Below are 10674 nucleotides of genomic sequence, written 5' to 3' on the forward strand. Positions count from 1 at the left end.
TCCCCAAAGTCTTATATGTTGAAGTCTTGGTTGCAGGTGCAGCAGTGTTCAGAGGTAGGGCTTTGAAGAAGTGATTGGATCATGAGAGCTTTTATCTCTTCTGTGGATTAAGCCTTTGATAAATTCATAATTGAATGGACCACCAGGAGGTGGTAGAGGTGGGGCCTAGTTGTAGGAAGTAGGTCACTGTGCGCATGCCTGGCTCTCCCCGCCTTCTTTCTCTTTTTCTGTTTTCCTCTCTCTGCTTCTTGGCTGCCGTGTGGTGAAATGCTTTACTCTACCGTGCATTTCCCATCATGATGTTCTGCCTTACCAAAGGCCCAAAGCAATGGCGCCAAATGATCATGGACTGAAGCCTCTGAAACCATGGATCAAAATAAAATTTTCCTCTTTTGAATTGATTTTCTCAGGTATTTTGTCACAGAGATGAAAAGCTGACTAACACAGCATAAATCATTTATCAGCTGTGAATTTAAGAATAAGTCCCAGAACAAGTCCACCTCTTTTTTTTGAGGTTGGGACAATTAAAAGAGAACTACATGCAAGGAGGAGGATGCTTACAAGTGTGGGAGAGGACCAGGGAAGGAGGTGCATAGACTGGTCCTGGAAAGCCTGAACCTGTCTTAGGAAGGCAAAGTGGACTTGGAAGAAATGCTGACGAAGTGAAAGCCAAAGATGGAGTTTGACAACATATGTCTCCCACAACTACATCCAGGTTGAGCCCTCTCTTGTTTTGGGGCTCTTGTATTAAGTGCAACTGAAAAAAAAAATGTATCTTGAAAAAAGATAAGTCAATGCTTTTACTCCCTTGAAGAAGGGGAGAAATCACTTTTGTATACAATACATGAAGAAAAGCACAAATGAATGGAATCACAAAAATATACAGGAAAAAACAGAGTGAATGAAACAGAGTGAATGAAGTAAGCAATGAAATGATTAGTGATGTATGTGTTCCTGTGGAGAAGATATTTTTTTTCTTTTCAGAATTTTTTATTTGTTCTAATTATTTATACATGATAGTAGAATGCATTTTGACACATCGATACATAAATGGAGTATAAATTCTATTCTTCTGGTTGTACAAAATGTCGAGTTACACAGGTCATGTAATCATATATGTACATAGGATAATGTCCGATTCATTTTTCTGTTCTTCCTACCCCCACGCCTCCTGCTCTCCCTTTAATCCTCTCTGTCTAATCCAAAATACCTCTATTCTTCCCTATTCACCCCCATTGTGAATTAGCATCCATATATCAGAGAAAACATTCAACTTTTGATTCTTTGGGATTGACTTATTTTGCTTAGCATGATATTATTCAACTTCATTCATTTACTGACAAATGCCATCATTTCATTCTTCCTTGATGCTGAATAATAGTTCATTGGGTACATATATCTCATTTTCTTTATCCATTCATCTGTTGAAGGGCATCTAGGTTGGTTCCATGGTTTAGCTGTTGTGAATTGAGCTGCTATAAACATTGATATGGCTGCATCACTGTACCATGCTGATTTTAATTCCTTTGGGTATATGCCGAGGAGTGGAATAACTGGGTCAAATTGTGGTTCCATTCTGAGTTTTCTGAGGAACCTCCATACTGCTTTCCATAAGTATTGTACCAGTTTTCATTCCCACCAGCAATGTATGTGTGTTCCTTTCCCCCAACATCCTTGCCAACATTTATTTTTGCTTGTATTCTTGATAATTGCCAATCTGACTGGAGTGAGATGGAATCTCAGTATAGTTTTGATTTTCATTTCTCTAATTGTTAGAGATGTTAAATAGTTTTTTTCATATATTTGTTGATCAATGGTATTTCTTCTGTGAATTGTCTGTTCAGTTCCTTGGCCCATTTATTGCCTGAGTTATTTTGTATGTGTGTGTGTGTGTGTGTGTGTGTGTGTGTGTGTGTGTTAAGTGTTTTGAGTTCTTTATACCTCTTGGAGATTAATGCTCTATCTGAGGTGCATATGGTAAAGATTTTGGAAAAGGATATTTTGAAGATTTGAAAAGAAGTTGATGGTGGGTTGATAAAAGAGAAAAAATTGTTTGACATTGAGGGAATGCTCTATGAAAAGGTGTTGTCTTAGTTTGGGGTCCTGAGAAAAAGAGACTAAGGTTAATCTTATGAGCACATGCAATGCTGTGGAGTACAAATCCATAGGAAAAAGGAATGAGAAGAAATGGGAAGATAAGAAACAAATGAAAAATTATGTGACCAAGCTCTGATTATAGGAAGTACAAAGGGTTACTCAGTTTTGAAACCATCTCCAGAGCCACTTAAAAATTCACAGCATCTCAGAACCATCCTATGGTGGAAACAAGGATGAATAAACTACCTAGTAGCTTCTCTCCATCTCCTGTTTCTCATGTTTGTTCTACCCAGCCAAGTGTTAACATGCACACCATCCCTCCAGAGAGCTGCCAGGACCCGACTTAGTCATTAGAGCTTCTGTGGTTTCTGCTATGGTAATAGTGATGGAGGCCTTGCCCCTTATCAGTATCTGTAGGGAGTTTGAGATTACTAGGGTGTTAAGTGATGAGTCTTTGTGGTATATGACCATTGAAATGGCACCAGTTAGTCAACCATGTTGGTCTTCTCCTCCCAGGACTCATGGCAAGCTGACGTCTGAGATGGGGAGGAAGATGAGGCCAGTGAACGTGGGGAGGTTTATAACATGCCTGGTATAGAGAGAAAAATGAATAGTGAAACAATTAGCATGTCTAAAGGGAGTGGGGCCTAGACAAACGGTTGGCTTAGTGTGTCACTTGGGTGACATTCTGAGAGAGGCCCAAAGCTAGGATTTAATAGGTTGATTTGAATGAGCTTGAAATTGGTGTCCATTTTTTTGTGCTTTTTATGACTGATCCTTTGGCTTTCACCTACTCAGTAGTCATTTCAACTTCCTGACTTAATTGCAGGGGCTAGGAAGCAAAAAGCAACTGGAGTTATTAGAATTCTGCACATTATTTCTGACTTTTCCAGTAAGATTGGCTCATGAAGAACTTGAACTTGGAGCTGAAGAAAGTAGTGAGCGAGGCATGTGATGCGATTGTAGCAGTGGCAACAGCATCCACTGTGGTGCTTTCCATCATGGCAGAGCTAATGGTTCCCAGGTAGGCTGGTTGGATGAGCACACACACACACACACACACACACACACACACACACGCATGCACACACACACACACACACATATATGATTTCTTAAAATAGCTAGAGTGGATATATTATGTATAATATATGTATTTACACACATATACATATATATTTATACATCTTGCTTACAATAGCTAGAGTGGATATTTCTTTCTGAGGAAATGACCACTGACATAATATTTTTAAAGGTTTATTGGAGACATTTATAGAAGGTGTGTATGTGTGGGGAGAGATTGAGAGATTAATTCTGGTTTTTAGATACTATTTTACCATTTAATGTCTGCCCACAGTTATTAAAACTGATCATCTCTTTCAGCACATATTCATATTGATAGGACACATGATGAAACCCAGAAATCCCAGAATCTTGAAGGTACCCAGATGCATTTGACTTCTCAGTCATCATCAAACACTAAGAGAACCTCAGTATGACATGCATCGTGTTAAAGACTTTAGCATCCAAAAATAAGGAAATATATAGTGTTTGACTAGACATCTGCCACCTGTCTCTGTCTGCACTGGACAGATAGATGTTAGCTTGCTGCTCTCTACATAACCTCTATGTCCTACTGGTACACCTTGATCCCTTATTGCACAGTGTGACTTTTCTCCTCCAACTGTGCTTTGCCAAGCAGGTGATTAAAAGATCATTTCAAGCAACTGCAGACAGATGAGTAAAAAACAACTTGTACCTAATTTTATATTTTATCTGGAAGGTGAACTGAAGGTAATGGGCTCAGAAACATTAAATAACTGGTTTACATACAAAGAGCTTACAGTCTTAAAAAGCCAGACCTATCAAAGTGTTCCATAGAATAGAGGGGTGTTTCTGAATTCATTAAAAAGTTTCTATGTCCTTAAAAGACACTTAAGTTTAAAATAGAAAAAAAAATTCCCGATAGTATTAAGAGAAAAAAAATAACTTGAGACTAGTACGTGGTTAAGACAAAAGCCATGTGAAAGAAGGGAAAGTGATGTTCATAGTCACCAAATACACACGATGGCCTTTACTAACATTGTAGGGACCAGTTTTGATTTTTGTCATAAAAATCAAGGATGATTGTTTGCAAAAATATTAGTCCACAGTAAACTTCATGCTGAACACACTGAAATAATTAAAAAGATGTGGTTTGTTTTCTAGATTCTAGCTGTTTCAAGTGTCAGCAGCCTTGGAATAACCTGGAAAATTGTTAGATGTCCAGGCTCAGCCCCCACCCTCAAGCCCCTCTGTTGGTATTCAGATTCCCCTGATCACGTGACAAGATCTGACAGAAAAGGATACTTTGGAGGTTTATGGAAAAGTCTGTGCTCCCTAATAAGAGGAATAAAGATAAAAAGATAGCTGACTGGTTCTTGTGACTCTTTCCTTCAACTTAAGGCCCAAAGCTAGGATTTAATAGGTTGATTTGAGTGAGCAAAACAGACACAATGCTCAGTGCTGAGAGCCATCCTGAAACCATGAAGTGCTAAAAATAAGGAAAAAATTTAACTTGCTGAAAATGGTACAGAGGAAGAGTAGGAAGAGCTGATTCCTGATGAGATGATAGACTCACTACCCATGTCCTGGACTCTTTCTCCAGAATTTGTGCTTCGTGGAAAAAAAAAAAAAAAAAGAAGAAGATAGAAAACAAAAACAACCTTATTGTTGGGACAGGTCCAAAATGGCTATAGTTGGGCTCCCTGGCTGAGACTTCTGACAGGTTATGTTATGTCTTTAATGTGTAGCTAAGGCTATGAGTTGGCTATGTTATGGTTAGTTTGTAGTCAGGGTTAGAAATACTCTGATTTAGTGTATGTATTCAAGGTCAAAAACATTTGTGCATGAGCATGCACCACTTATATTAACTTGTTGCCAATATTCCTTCTTTCTTTGGACTTCATATATAAAAAGGGCCTATGGAAAAGACATGGGTATTAATGGAACTGGCTGGACTAAATGAAATGGTCAGGAGCTAAAGCCGAAGCTGGAGGCTGGCGGCTGTTGATTTCTCTGGATAAAGCACATTTACTATCCTAGCTTCATCTTGCATTTTCTTCCACCTGCAGGGATCCTGAATCTGTTTCCTGGGCCTGAGGAGCCACAGGACACTTATCTAATTAGGCAATTGCTAATCTACTTTGTTGTTATTTGCTGGTGATAAAAATAAGAACTTGCTGTAGTTGGGAAATTACTCTGTAAGTTAGTGTGGTTTTGGAGTCTAAGTATCTAAATAGGAAACGTGCAATACACAAGACCTGAATTCTGATATGAGTTTCTATACCTGTCATCTGTGTAAAATTCTGAGCCTTGCTATAGGGACTTTGAATCCTCTTTTTTACAAGGTAAGTGTCAATACCTAGTATATTTCTTTCAGGGATAAAAGGGTAATGGGGCTAAGTTCTGAGGATTTTTTTTTTTTCTGTAAATATATGGGGTTTCTTAAAATTTTTTAGAGAGTCGAATATTTTTCTTGCTAGTGGTTGTTTTCTATAAATGACATTTAATTACAGAATTTTTCTAGAGTATATTTTTAAGTAGTTATTTTTATTTCTCTTTTAAGAATGAAAAAGAAAAGTCAAGTCTTAACAAGGTTTTCTTTCATAACATTTTCCTTCTTTTTTTCCCCAAGAGAAACAAAATCTAATGCTGAATTAAAACAGATTTCCTGAAATCATATTTTAATAAACAATTTTCTTTTAAAACCACAACTAGGTCCTGAGAGGAAAATGGAACATTATAAAAGAAGCAACAAATTAGCATTTGTAGGATTTGGGGCCTACTAGAGTTGAATATAGGTTTTTCAAGCAGCTGAGTTCTAATAGTTCACAGATATTCTGGTGTGATCTCTCCATTATTGTTTTTTTTTTTTTTTTCAGTGATGGGGGTAAAACCCAGGGTCTCACACATGCTAGGTAAGCCCTCTACAGCTGGGCTACACCCCCAACTCTTCCAACATTTTTAAAAAGTCTGAGTATGGTCTTTTGTTCTCATTCTACCTTTTGGTGTCCCTACATTCCTACACAATTCATTATTTCAGAAGCACTGGAAGTTTCTTGATGCCCAAATTGTGTTGTGCTCAGTGGTAAGGTTGATGAGGGGTATTATGGGTTGAATTGTGTTCGCCCCAAAGATGTGGAAGTTCTGGCCCACTCAGAACAACTCAGATGTTGTGATTTGGCAAAAGGTCACCCAATTTTGAAATAAGGTCTTTGTGGATAAGTTAAGTAAGATGAGAACATCAGGATGGGCCTTAATACAATAGCATAGGGTCCTTATAAAAGTGAAATTTGTGCATAGAAACAGAAGACAATATGAAGACACAGGGAAAGTGCTCCCTACAAGCCAGGGAATGTCAGAGACTGCTGAAAGGGCTAAGAAAGGGTCACAGGACAGACTCCCACTCACAGCTCTAAGAGAATCAATATTTCTGGTACTTTCAGTTTGGACTTCAAGCCTTCAGAACTATGAGAAAATAATTTCTGTTGTGTAAACCTCTCATTTTGTGATTCTTTCTCATTGTGCCCCTTAGGCACTAACACAGAGGGAAGATCTTCAAGGTTACATTCTAATGGAGAAGCTTGAAAGCATTGCAGCATGGAAAACAGCATTTAAAATTTTAAGTAGTATATTTTTAAAATAGTATTTTTAAAAAATATATTCAGTAGAACTTAAGCAATGAGACAAATCTGATTGAAAGAGTATATCTGATACTCAAAATTTCAAAATTGTGTTTTCTCCTTATTGTGGGTCTTGAGAACTGAACTAAATTCATTACACCTGAATGAATGCTACAGAATGCATTTTTCTGATTTTTGCTTCGTCAGATTTTCAGTCATGCCCTGGTAAATTTGAGTGTTTCTTAAGTGTAAAAGTAGGAAGGAATACTGTAAAAATGAAGCAATCTACAGATTCAATTTATTCCCTATCAGTGACATTTTCACAGAAATAGAAAAAGCAAAACTAAAATTGGTATGGAACCACAGAAAATCTTCAAATAGCAGAAGCAATCTTGAGCAAAACCAAAAATCTTAGAGGTATCACACTCTGTGATTTCAAAATATACTACAAAGCTATAGTTATCAAAGCATGTTGATTCAACAGACAAATGGACCAATAGAACAGAATAGAAATCCCAGAAATAAATTCACCAGTTCTGGTCAATTGATCTTCAACAAAGGTGCCAAGGTAGCACAATAGGGAAGAACAGTCTTTGTCAATAATTGATGCTGGGAAAACTATTTATCCATTGGCAAAAGAATTAAATTAGACCCTTATCTCACCCAATATGCAAAAATAAAACTCAAAGTGAATTAAAAACATAAATGTAAGACCTGAAACTATAAAACTACTAGAAGAAAATATAGAAAAAAAATACTATTGATATTCTTCCTGGCAAACATTCTTTGTATGTGACAAAACAGCATGGATTTAAAAAATAAAAGCAAAAAATAGGCAGTGGGATTACAGCAAACTGAAAAGCTTCTACCAGCAAAATAAATCATCAACAGCGTGAAGACACTATCTACAGAATTAAAGAAAAAAATTTCTAAACCGTACATCAGATAAGGGATTAATATTTAAAATTACAAGAAACTCATATAACTCAACAGTAAGAAAACAAATAACCTAATTTTAAAAATGGGCAAAGACCCTGGGTAGACATTTTTTAAAACAAGACATATGAAAAGCCATTAGGTATATAAAAAAGAGACTCAACATCACTGATCATCATCAAAATTCAAATTCAAATAACAATAAGATATTAACACACATCTCTAAGAATGGCTTTTATCAAAAAGATAACAAATGCTAGCAAAGCTGAGGAGAAAAGGGACTGTCAGTACACTGTCAGTGAAAATGTAAATTAGTATAGCTGTTATGGTAAACAGTTGGGAGTTTCCTAAAAAATTTAAAAATAGAATTACCACATAATCTCACAATCGCACTTTGGATATTTATCCAAAGGAAATGAATTAGTATGCAAAGAGATATCTACATTCTTATGTTTACTGTAGCATTATTCACAAGAACTAACATATGGAATCAATCTAAGAGTCTCCTAGCAGATAAATGGAGAAAAATGTGGTATGTGTATATGTGTGTGTATACATACACACACACAATAAAATACTATTCAGCCTTAAAAATAAGGAAATCCTGTAATTTACAAAAATATGGATAAACTGGAGGACTTCATGCAAATTAAAAAAGGCCAAGCATAGAAAGAAAAATTCTGTGATCTCACATGTGGAATCTAAAAAGGGTGGATTCATGGAAACAGAAATAGAATGATGGTTACAAGCATCCAAGGGAGGGCAGGAATGGGAGACATTGATCTAACAGGACAAAGTTTCATTTAGACAGGGAGAGTAAGTTCTAGAGACCCGAGGCAAGTTTATCCAATAATATTGTATTATATATTTACAAATTGCAAAGAGAATATATTTTAAATGTTCTTATCACCAAAAATGATGTATATGCAAAATGACAGATTAATTTTTTTGATTTAACATTCCACAGTGCATACCATCTTTCAAAATACCATGTCATACACCATGCATAGATACAATTTTTCTTTTGTCAGTTAATAAAGTAAAAAATAGTAAAACCCAAAATTATAACCTGAATTGCCTTAGACCTCTGCCTCCTCTGCATATTACATGTTTGGGTCTCATCTAAACTCAAATTGGACCTCCAAAGCCTTAGCAAAACCCTTCTAGAAAGTGCAAAAAGATTTCTTATTAATCTGTCCCAAGGTATCACTTACTATAAGAAAATTCTTTTTTTTTTTTTTTACTTCACTTTGAAGCCATGATCCAAAACAAATGTGTTTAGTGCAGGGGAATAATTTAGGGACACAGCATTCAACTGCAGTACAAATGTGTTCATTTTTGTTTTATCTTTGGTAAGCAGAAAAACTGTGATAAGATGATTCTTAAGACAAATTTATGTCCATTGGTAGGGGTGGTGCAAGTTTTAAGATATTTCACTGTCTTCACTAAATAATCCTAGTACCTCTAATCTCAAAGCTTTTAACTTTCAACTTTTAGTTATTTGAATTCTTGGGTAAGGATCCCTCATCAATATCTCCATGTTAAAATTTAAGTCACCCAACTGGTAATGAATTTTTCAGACATGAAGTAAAAATAATTGGTGTGCATATTCAGAGGAAAACGTCCTACTCTACAATTCAATTTCTAATAGAAATTAAAGTCCTTACACACTGAGCTTCTCAGATTAAAGCATGGCAGTTCTTTCACACGCCTTTGAAGAAAAAAGTTTAAAGTCGTGGTGAAATTATGTTGCTTTTCACATTAACATACTTTTGAGAGGACAGAAAGTAAATGACATGTTGTTGGGAATTCTTCCATCTAACTTTACTAAGATTTAAAAAAATGTCTTCACTTTCAAAGGCACATTTACAGAGCTGTAAAACTCTTTCTCCTCTCTAGGATATCTTGTACATAAATGCATTTCTAACTTATATAAAATACTCTTTTGGTCAAGTAGCTTCTTGGTCAAAATCAATAATTTCTTCTTACCATGTATCAGATCATGTCTACACTTTTCAGGACCCTTGATAATCTGCACCCATCCTACGTATCATAAATTTTATGTCCTATGAACCATGCTGTTGCCTTATATCCTTTCTCTCCCTGTCAACTCCAGCACATGTGGATTTACATACAAATACACACATGGGTGCACACAAGTGACACATACATATTGTGACCTGGAACCTGACACATTTTCTCTTTTCTTCTGTCTGCTTACATCTTTTTCTCTTAGAATCCAAATTCCCAAAGCTGCCACAAGTCTGTTTTCTTCTAAGAAGTCCCCATGATGGCATTTATCTTTGTTGTTCCTCTGCTTTCTTGTTCTGGTCACTCACTGAGGATGATATTATCCAGCACTTGGCTAAATCCCATTTTATAGTGCTTTCTAATTTTTCACCTTCTTTTGCATCTCTCAAGTTCTTCCTGGCACCTGATGAGGCATAATAAACATTCAACTTCAACAGCCCCCTCTCCACCTCTGTGTAGTGGGCTGTAGCCATAGCTCAGTGCAAAGCACCTATGTGAGGAAGCTCGCTGCCAGAATGCCCACCAGACACCTCCTCCTGGGGAGACTAAGGTCGTGGGGCTTCCTGGCAGCCACACAGCCATTGCTGTACTGTGACTCAAGAAAAGAAGAAATAGGGGCTGGGGTTATGGCTCAGCGGTAGACCGCTCACCTCACATGCGCAAGTCCCTGGGTTCGATCCTCAGCACCACATAAAAGTAAATAAATAAAATAAAGTTTAAAAAAATGTTAAAAAAAAAAGAAAAAAAGAAATAGTCCTCCTCATCTTTGTGTCCACTCACGCCTCTCAAGATTGTGTGAGGTGCATGCCCAGGCTCAAGACCGAAGTAGCAATTCTTCATATCCATTCTTTCTTTGGTCACCTTTCATGCAAGACATTCTATTTATTATCTCATGTATTCCAATCTTCTTAATACTCATCTCCTCTGATGATGCTATCACCCCTTT

Source organism: Callospermophilus lateralis, chromosome 1 (genome assembly GCF_048772815.1).
Source record: "Callospermophilus lateralis isolate mCalLat2 chromosome 1, mCalLat2.hap1, whole genome shotgun sequence".
NCBI lineage: Eukaryota > Metazoa > Chordata > Mammalia > Rodentia > Sciuridae > Callospermophilus > Callospermophilus lateralis.